This window comes from Anarrhichthys ocellatus, unplaced genomic scaffold (genome assembly GCF_004355925.1).
Source record: "Anarrhichthys ocellatus isolate YVR2014 unplaced genomic scaffold, GSC_Weel_1.0 scaffold1537, whole genome shotgun sequence".
NCBI lineage: Eukaryota > Metazoa > Chordata > Actinopteri > Perciformes > Anarhichadidae > Anarrhichthys > Anarrhichthys ocellatus.
This window is the reverse complement of record NW_022281511.1, coordinates 1-10,770: the sequence shown is the minus strand read 5'-3', so window position 1 is coordinate 10,770 and position 10,770 is coordinate 1. Positions and strand designations below refer to the sequence as shown.

General features: G+C 39.6%; 1 long non-coding RNA gene across 1 annotated transcript; it reads right to left on the bottom strand.

Moving 5' to 3' along the window:
* Nucleotides 1-1,086: 1,086 nt before the first annotated feature.
* On the bottom strand, nucleotides 1,087-10,714 carry LOC116377679 (uncharacterized). Its single transcript, XR_004212229.1, has 2 exons — nucleotides 10,262-10,714; nucleotides 1,087-4,005 (listed from the first exon to the last, which is right to left on the bottom strand). It is a non-coding gene; the product is annotated as an uncharacterized LOC116377679 (long non-coding RNA).
* Between the last annotated feature and the right edge of the window lie 56 nt (nucleotides 10,715-10,770).

Sequence of the window (10,770 nt, the reverse complement as noted above, 5' to 3'; positions counted from 1 at the left end):
TTTTTTCTGTCAAGATGGGGTGCTGAGTGTACATTAATGAGAAATAAAATGAACTTTTTTGATTTTAGCAAATGGCTGCAATGAAACAAAGAGTGAAACATTTAAAGGGGTCTGAATACTTTCCATACCCACTGTATATCGTAGACCAAGCACAGCAACAAGGGCTTTTTATGTTCAGTAACTGTAGCATGAATGTATGCTACAGTTAGCTAGCTAGCTAGCCACTATATGACTAAAATAAGGCCATTCACATGTTGCATCTCAAAAACTAAACAAAAAACACTACTTTCATCCAAGTTGCTTGGGGGGTTGCGGTGTGAGAGTGATATTTACAGAAGAAGAACGATATCTGCCGGCTGTGTTGGTTGTTCCTCGTCACATGACGTGCGGTGCATGCTGCAGCGTTCAAGAACTTGAACTATTTCTATCTTGGGGCACAAGCATTGCTTCCTGAAAAATAGGCTCTTGGGAACGCCTGCACATGCTGCTGTTCTCACTTCTAAGCACGCCTGTCATGCGTCTATATTGGCGACAAGGGATTTGACTCGGCACACACTATTGTCACAGCGTAAGAAAGCACTCTTTGAGGGCAAGTGTTTGTGAGCGTCAGAGAATAAGCACAACCTGTTTGAGGATGCAGGCTTTGACGAAATAAATGAATGCTCCAGTAAACATTGATGTTTAAAGTCTGTGTCTCTCGGGCCCATTCAAAACTAGTACTGTGACTTTCTATTCAGTGTGGAACCAGAAAGTTAACAGCGATGGGTGACGGCATCTCCACCAGAGGAAATAATATACAGGACCATGTTTAAACGTATATTCCCGGCAGCTACAAAGCCCTCCCCCGCCCCCACTTTGGACAATCGGATCATATTTCCCTGTTGCTGCTGCCTACATAGTCCCAGCTAATTAAACGGGCTAAACCATCAGAAGAAACTCTGGTCTAAGAGTGAAGCCCCAGCTGTTCTTCAGGACTGCTTCGAATGTACAGACATGTTCAGGGATGCCGCCACCCAGGAGAAAGACATCAATCTGGAGGAATATACATGGAATTGCATTTATATTGCACCGTTCTAGTCTTCTGAGTCAAAGCACAGTAAACTACACTGTACAGTGTTTGGAGTGGAAGTGAAACCGATTGGAAAATTTGACACTCTGGGACGGAGTACCTCACTCTGCAGCTGGTTATTAGACTTCCTCATAAAACAGACCCCATCCGCCACTCTCCATATATAATATAGTTGTTTCTTGGGTTTTTTATGTGTTTTTTTCATGTTGTAAAATCTGCAATTTGTTGTGCAATACTGCTGTACAATGACAATAAAATAACTGTGTAACCTTTTTGGAAGATAGAGACATTAAACCAGCTAAAAACATGCTGAACACAGTTCCTGATAAGAGTGGCTCACCCCTTGGGAAGACAGACACATGGTACAGTGAAAAGCAGGAGTATGTGGCTCTCGGTGCTTAAATTGAGGGGATATGGAAATGGAAAGAAAACCATTAGCATACACGAGACAAGCGGTTGTATTCATAAGACAAGCAAGGGAAGCTCATATCTGGCAATCATCAGGGGAAAAAGGGAGAGAGCCAGAGAGATGGTGAATTGACCTTTTCCAGATGGTATAGCCTTTAATCTGTACTACAGAGTCCTGCAGGGGACACGCAGACTGGAGAAGTCTGATAAAGCAGGCTCAAATGCCACTGTGAATTTGCATTTCTATGCCTATATTAACAAAAAAGGGATACAAGTGCTTTGAAGTGGGTCCACTTGGAAAGGGCTGTGCTGATGTCTGTATTGGTCGAGTGTTGGGGAGGAACGGTTCACATATTCATTACTTACTGGATGCTGGCTGCACCTTTACCGACCATGTGCTCAGTTCTGGAGAAATATTATTGCTAGCTACAACATTTATTCTTACACTGTTGAACGGCATGCCGGGTACGCTCTCCTTCACATGCTACAATATTGACAGACACATTTCATTGAGCGCCCTCGTTTCTCAGGGATTAAGACGCTGGACAGTCATGTCTCTATCTACCATCACCATCAAATAAAGGCATAACACGCCCCAAAATGCTTTTCAAATGTTACATAAACAACTTAACAATAAACTAATGTATGATTAAATTGATGATTGAGAAGCTAGGTTGAATGTCTGCCTTGTTCATGACGGCCAACAAACAATTCAATGGAAATCTATCAAAGATGCAACTTGTGAGAAACAGAAAACAATCGTCTTCCTCCACAACATTGCTCTCACTTCAACTCACCACTCCAGGAATTGTCAAATATCAGGTTTTCGGCAAGTGTCCTGTTATTACAGAGCGTTCATGTAATAGAAACCTCTGTCTAGCATGTCACGATTTATCCTCGCCAAAATAATTGTGATTCACATTTTCATCTTGATAATCATCAAAATATGCTTAAAACTCCTATAGTGGCAGTAAAACCTACTGGAATCTAATGTTTTTATTGCATCCCATATAGGACACATGATATTTATAGTGAAAAACAATCAAACAATCTTAAATAACGTCATCTTTCATTTGACATCTTATCAGGGCTGTCTAACATTCAGGAGAATAGAGTAAAGTTCTTCTCCGTGTGATTACTGGATCTGGAACCAAAAATACCACAGAACTACTCGATCTGTAGAAAACTTGACAACCAATATCCATATTATGTTTATTATATTTCATGTGTGAAAAGGTCCCTTTTTTTTTTTTTTTTTTTACACACTAAATAACCAAACTGTGAGCCAACATTACAGAAACGCACTGGCTGACTGCAGGTCGAACTATCCTCGTGTAGTATTTGATTCACTTGGAACCTGACCCAATGTTTCCTGACAACAATTTTACGCATAAACTTATTTGTAATATTTCAGTTTGTATTTGCAAAGGAAATGTTAACTCTGAACTCTAGTACTATAAACAGAAACCCAGAGCACATATTTTGTAAAAGTACAATGAACTGCTGCTTTGGGATGAAAGAAGTGACAGAGTTTATGTGCTTGTAATGAGAGGGAGGCCTGATATTTCACTGCCCCCTGCTGGACGAGGATCCAACTCCTCCAACGTCATTAAAAATGATATGAAAGCACAGCGCCGAACAATTACTGTTCAACACAATACAAATCTTTGAGCCATTGCAAATGCCATTCAGAAGTGTGTGGCAAGGATAGCGGCAGCATTAGGCTTTGCTGGAGCCAGAGCCAATGATTACAGCTGACATTTCACTCTAAAACTGTCATTAGTCACTTCCAAACCAGCCTGATGTGATAGCTGTAATATCTCTAAATTGCAACAATTAGAAAAGGTTTACCGGAGGAGCCTGAAAATGTTCTGTGCCGCTCAAAATGTCAACAATGGGACAATCTCATCAGTGCAAGGATGATGAAAATAAGCTTGTATTAATGTGTCAATAAAACAAAGTGTCCAATATGTGTCAGAGGAAGCGGCTGTGTTACACTTCTGAGTGTTTGAAAAGGTTTTGATATTCAGAGCATTAATATAGCAGTAAACAATTATTATCCATGTAAAGGTATAGAGGACTAAACCTGAGCTCCCTCTGTGTTTCTCCTTGCTTTGTCGGCCGGATGCGTGCCTTTTAGTGCATGTGCGCTATGCACTGCTCTCTTACAGTATAACAGTTGATGAAGTGTAGTGCCCCCCCCCTCAGGTGAACACTGATAGGGTCTTTGGGGAAATGTGTAATGTTAAACATCTCTCTAATGACACATAAGCCAGTCCAATCTTCAAACAAACTTTCAATCTGGTTCCTTTATGGGGTGGAACATGGTAATGCTGATTTGTATTTTCATTTTGGGTTGAGGCAGAGAGAAGGTAAAAGGAGTAAAGAGAAGTAGAGTGGGATGGTAACAGGGAGGAGAACCCACCCGTTTGATGGAGCTGCGAGTCTTCTCCTTCCACTGGTGGCTGCTCAGCTCCAGAGTGCAGTGTACATAGGTTTCTCTGTCATAGGAGCCCAGGATGAACAGTCTGCAGGGACATAGAGACAACTGTAAGATTCTACAACGAAGACATTCAGAAGAACCAATTAAGTCTTTGCTTTGTGCTTCTTAAAAGGAGCAGTGTGTAGGATTTAGCTGCATCTAATGGTGAGGTTGAGATTCTATCCGATTATTATAACTGCATACCCCTCCGCTCACCCAAGCGTGTAGAGAACTACGGTGGCCTTGAGGTAACGTAAAAACCCAAAAGGCTCATAGAGCCAGTGTTTGGTTTGTCCGTTCTGGGCTACTGTAGAAACATGACGGTGCAACACGACGGACTCAGTGCAGAGGACCTGCTCCCTCTGTAGATATGAAGGGCTCATTCTCAGGAAACAAAAAACACTTAGTTTCGGGTGATTATAAACCAAAGAAAAAATATTTATGAATATTAGATTCCATTTCTGCCAATAAATCCCCTTAAATGCTACATACTGTTCCTTTAAATGTTTGGCCCTGAAGGCCCTGAGCATCGTCATTTCCTCTGTCCTCTCCTCACTGGTTTGACATGGAATCAGGATTCAGCAACATTTGACTGTTATACTTCAAAAAGTACTATTGCTTCAGTAGAACTAGAGTTTGACTTTGATTGTTGCCCATTTAGTAAATACAATTTATTAAATTAATATAACTAATAATTAAAAATGTTTTCATGGGCTTTAATGCCTTTGTAGTCATATGAAAAGCACTTTGATTTTACTTTCTGTTAAAAGGAACTTTACAAATAAACTTGCCTTAAACCTGTTTTTTTTAAGTATTCTTTTTCCCAAAGAAAGTTTGTTTGAATAATTTAAAATGAAACAATAAAACACTGCAGTTTATACTAAGAAGAATCTAAATTGTAAAGCACAGTCTTTAATCTAGAGACCACTCTAAACACTGCTGTGTTGTAATGAGACATGCAGTCGTAAAGAGGATCCGATCATATTTCACTCTTAACGCAACAACCTGAGGTTATAAAAGGCTTTATTGATCTTCATCCCCCGCAGCTTAAATCTGCCCCCGCATTATGTGAGAGGATTGATGACATTCTGCATCAATACAGGACATCATTCCTATTTATTGCTAATCCTCAGACATCACCTGCTACTGATTAGAGACATAAAGATCAGTTTACTGGCCATTGCTCATGCATCTCAGCACGTGGGAACTGCAGTAAAATGTCTTCTGTGGCTCTTGAGGAAGCTTTGTAAAATCTGAGAAAATATTCGTGATGCTGCCATGTCATCTCGTCATCGTTTAATCTGTCTCTTTAAGTCCAACAACTTTATGGAAGAGCAAAGCTAAATCACCATTTGTGGCCAAAAATGACCCGATTTGCAAAACCAAAAGGTGCAACACCAGCATTCCCCGTCTGTTTTCTGTCAGAAGGTTACTTTATATTTTCATTATCTGTTCATCGGCGGAAATTGTGTTGGTTAATCAATTGCATGTTTGGTCTATAAAATATAAAAAGTACCCATCACAAGTTGAGAGAGCCAAGCTTGCAAGATTTTCTTTTTGAGATCTTTACATTGGAGAAGCTAGAATGAGCCAGATTTTGACATTTCTGCTTGAAGAATGACTCTTACAATTACTTGAGTTATAATTTTTTCTCTTGCTTTCTTATATTGTCCACTCCCAGCAGTCGCTCATTAATTCGCCGCTGTATTAATACTGTAGTTACAAAGGATAAAGCTGGACTTGAAGCAGTACACAGGACCTGCTTGTGTACTGTGACGCTGGAAAGAAAAGCTGATATATGGTTGGCTACTGCTGCCCCCTGCTGGGCAGAGGAGATCAATGCATCCAACACTGTGTGTGTCTGCAGACACCAACTAAACACAATAAAGCCATACTTCAGCAATACTGTGATACCAGTACGATCACCTTCAGTGACATGATGCTGACTTACCTCAATAAGACTCTAACTACTTTAACTATTTCACATTTCCTGCTAAATGGGTGGATACTTGCCTCTGCTGGATATTTACGGCATACAACAGTAAACCTCTAACAATCACTCATTCAGCTGAGGTGTGATGATCTAACTGACCACTCAAACTGTTAGGCTAGGTGGAAAACAGGCTCCGAACTTGCTTATATAGAAGAAGGTGATGTAAGAGGGTAGGGGAAGAAGAGAGTCTGTACGATTTTAATGGGCAGGACATGAATTTTTAATGAGGGAGCCTGATCTGATCAACCACATCCAAGCATGATTCAACAGACACACACACTCTCATATAACAAAGCACACACAGGCACAACCCATATGTCTCTCAAAATTTTTAATCAGCATTTCCCCTCTGTAGAATTGATATGGGTGGCAGGTTCAACTAGATGTTTGTATTTTGTCATTTTCTCTTTGAAAAGTCTGCTTAGAACTCCATTTTCAAATGCTGATTCAGTAAATCACATGTTACCTTGAGATCCAGTTCAGAAGACGCAGATCCAGAAACAAAGATGCACCGATACAGATATCAGATATCCGTCTGATACCGACTCAACTAGCTGGATCTGGTGTCTGTGACAATAAGCCGCTCTGGCATCGGATTCCATTGTTTTAATAAATAAACATTTGGTGCATTTATATCTTTGTATTTATTTGTTACATTGTATTTAACAAACTTAGGAAAGCAATGTTTAAGTCAAGTCTGACATAGCCTTCAATATCAAAGAATGCAGCTTATTAATTACCCAACAGCATCAGGTACAGGGTATTAGGGGAATAAGTGGCATGGTCATATTCACTCTCACCTCAAGATATGTGAATGAAAATGAGTTTGAAGAGTAGTTTGGAGCCAAACCCATGCAGTTTGACTGGAAAGCTGATACTCTTGTGGAGCTGAAGAGCCCAGTTGTATTTGTGTGATGATCGACTCCATTTCTAATAATACTTGAAGAAATCACAAAAATGTCAAATGTTTTTGATACCAGACAGCATGTTTTTCCTCAAGGTTTTTTTTCTGGAAATTAATTTGCACGTCAGTATAGCTTTTTGAACAGGCTTTGTCATGAGTACTTTTACACAGAACGTGAATACTACGTGTTGAAATTGTGTAGTTTCTTTTTTCCAGAAAGAGATTTTCTGAACTTTCATACCGCAAATAAAGGCATCAACCCATCACAAAGTGCAAATTGGACATGTTCAAATTGTTCACGACTGCAGAACAACACAGAGGCTCCATAGTACAAACAAAGACCTTGTTGACTTTGACAAAGGCAGTGCAGAGTCGTTGCACTCCTTCCAATCGTACCTTTCACAATAAAAGCCCTAGACATATGCACTGTGTAATTGTTTACCAAAGGCAAATTCACTCAGAGCATTTTGCTAAGAGGAAAAGTTTAAGTTATACACTAATTTACCTCAAGCGGGTCACTAGGGTCTTGGTAGTTGGTCCTCTGCTTGCCCCGATATATTCAAACCTTTTATTGAAAACATGTGGCACCTGTCGCAAATTTGCATCGCTGCCAGTGTGAATAGTTTCAAAGTTCATTTGCATTTTTGTATATTTGTCACGCCCCTGGCTTATAAAGGCCTTTGTTTGGTATTTTGGAGGGACCTTTGATCATTTTTATCAATTCTGAGGTGGTCAGAAATAGTTACATTCAGCAAATCTCTGTAAGGAATAGTATCAACCCCAAAATTGCTACAACAACTCAGGAGACATAAATGAGCAGGGGAATGGCCATCATATACCTCCATCATAATGTTCTAAGCGCTTATACACTCTAAACCAGGGGTCACTAATAGGCGGACCACGGTCCTGGTCCTTTGTATCCGGACCTGGACCTTCAACCGATAGATAATTGAGAATTATTACATTTTGACGTAGCGCTTCTATTTTAACCGGCGCAGCTTTTCTAGTCTTTACGTCACTCATTCAGCGGTGCAGGAAACACACCGACCAATTACACACGCGCACGAGAGACCCAACAGTCGGAGAAGTACGTGAGTCAGAGAAGTTATTTCACATGAAGTTCTCCAAAAAGAGCAAGTGGACAGCTTAACCAGAGCCTTTAACAAAGAATGGACAGACTATAATATGTTCATTCAGCCCAGTTTAAAACCAGTACGTCTCATATGTTCAGAGATCGTGGTGATTATTAAAAGCAGTAATGTGAAGCGCCACTACGAGACAAAGCACAACTCTTTTGAGCAAACTTACCATCTCACATCTGAAATGAAGGCACAGATAATAAATGATCTAGGAGCCCAATATGATCAGAATCCTGACCCATCAACAGAGAGCAATAGAGCTGGTTTAATAACCACAGATAAAGTCCCTGCACACTAATTTCTCTTTTTAGAAGGATGAGGATAGTATAATATCGTAGCTTTTTTTATTGATATCACTTAACATCTGAATGAAATTAATATAAATCTGCAGGACAATTTAGTTAAATCTTATTTTTCTAAAATGAAGTACTTTATTTTAAGATGAACATTTTCAAAAGCTTTCGTTATGTAATCTATTATTTAATCCAGCCCTTATTTTACTTGAAACAAGAGGAAAAAATGATTTATTATAAAATTATGTATTATTTATAATTCATCCAGTTCAGTTTAAAAACTGACAATAAATATTGTTGAGATATCATTCAATAGAACTTTCTTTATTTGATTTGAGAGTCAGTTGTTGACTGCATATGCAGATTAATACAACTGTTGGCTACTTCAATATATACATGGGACTAAATCACAGCAGAAGTTAAACATTACTGTGATGTTCCGGACCTTTGCTGAGGAAATTCTCTTTAAATGGACCTCGCTGAATTTTAATTGAATACCCCTGCTCTAAATTGTCAACACTTGAATAAGCATCTGAACAAACAACAATGTTTATTACAGATTTATAACAGAAACAATTGACTGCTGCATCTCAAATCTTCAGGTTCACAATTTTCAGATAATGTACACCACTTCTATTTGGCATCTACTGTTGACCTGCTATCTCCTAGCTAACTCCCTGACCCCCGAAATAAACTAAAATGGCTCAATGGCGCTGGTGGTTTAGTGGGACAAAGAAATCAATCTATGCATTGCATTAGTTAAAAATGCACTGAATGTATATGCAGTAAAAACCAATGTGTAAAATATGTAATATTGAATTTTCAATTTGAGGGTTTTAAAGGAAAGTTTAACGGAGCTAAATGCTGTCCTTTGTTTGACAAGAAAACCCAACTTGTTTTGGGAAAAAGTTAAACCCAAGTAAACCGGTAAACAGATAGTATGATGATTGGGTATGAAAGCGACATCCTCGAAAGGCTCAGTCGTTTACAAGCAAGGACGGGCGAGGTTCACCACACTGTGAAAACCGTGTGGGCCAATGGTACCAACTGTTAAAGAACAAAACGTGAGAACGTTTCTCAAATATGCAACCGCCAGAAGTAAGAAGCTAATGTTATGAACGACCTACACCATGGTCACGTGACTTCACGTGACTTCACGTCACCACTAAGCTAAAAGGTAGACGAGAGCCTGGTGGGAAGATGTTTAGTAATCTGATTAAGCCCCTTTTCTGACACATGTAAAAGCTTCTAAATTCACCAGAGGGGAATTCAGTGATGTCATTTATGTCGTAGAACAAACTTTAAAGTTACTTGTGTTAACGGTACCACATAACTTATTTCATGCCGACTCAATTTGGGGTTTTAGGACTCATTCCTCTAGCTCTATACCAAGCCACATACTGCCTGTGTTACTACAGCGTACTATACTGGCCTGTTGAAGTGGTGCATTATGAAGTGCAGAATGAAAAACAACAGACCACAGACTGTTGAGCAACTGAGATTGTAAATAAAGCAAGAATCAGAAAGAATTTTGCTTTTTTCAAAACTTCAACAATTAGTGTCATCAGTTCCCAAATGCTTACTGAGTGTTGTTAAAAAAGTGGTGATGTAACACAGCGGCAAACACGTACTGCAGGCATCGAGTTCCAAATGAGTGTGTATTTAGAAAAATACTAAATTTATCAGTTTGAACATGAAATATCTTGTCTTTGTACTGTTTTCAATCGAACAATAAATTATAAATTTATTCTAAATAATAATAAAGCTGGGTTGTGGTATTGCGATGGGGGGGGGGGGGATTGTCATTTTGAAACAGTAAAAAGGCAAAATCGTAAGTAAACTATTGTCTAAAATATCACAGTGTGATGTAGCATTTCATTTTCCCAAACTGGAACAAAGGGGCCCCAGACTAAAACACATATCGGTATGTGGACAGCGGTGCCCCGATACATTCAGTGTGTGGGAGGTCTCACCTGCTACATTCATTGAGGGTGACTTTGAGTCGGCCTTCCACCAGCCTGCTGTCCTGGACGGACAGGTCCAAATCACAAGCCAAACCCAGCAGAGGCTGCACTTGGAACGGGAAGAAGGGCTTGTATCTGTAGAGAGAGACAGGAAACACCCTTTCAATTCAGGACCTCCACGATGGCACGGATACAAACTAGCTGAATCAGAAAAGAATCTCTTAACCCTTACATACTGTTCGGGTCAATTTTGACCCGCTTTGACATTTGACAGCAGTAACAAACACCCCAATGCCATTCTTTTAGCCTGAAATGTTATGATGGAGGGGTTCAGTACAGCATGGTTTTGCCTTTCCGTGCACATCCAACGTTTTCTCACTAACCAAACACAGATGAGAGGAGAAAATGGAAAACTTTGAAGAGCTTTGAGAATGTCAGTTGATTGTTGTCAACTGATCGGCCGATCAGTTTCATATACAGTTGTGTGAAAAAGTGTTTGCCCCCTTCCTGATTTCTTA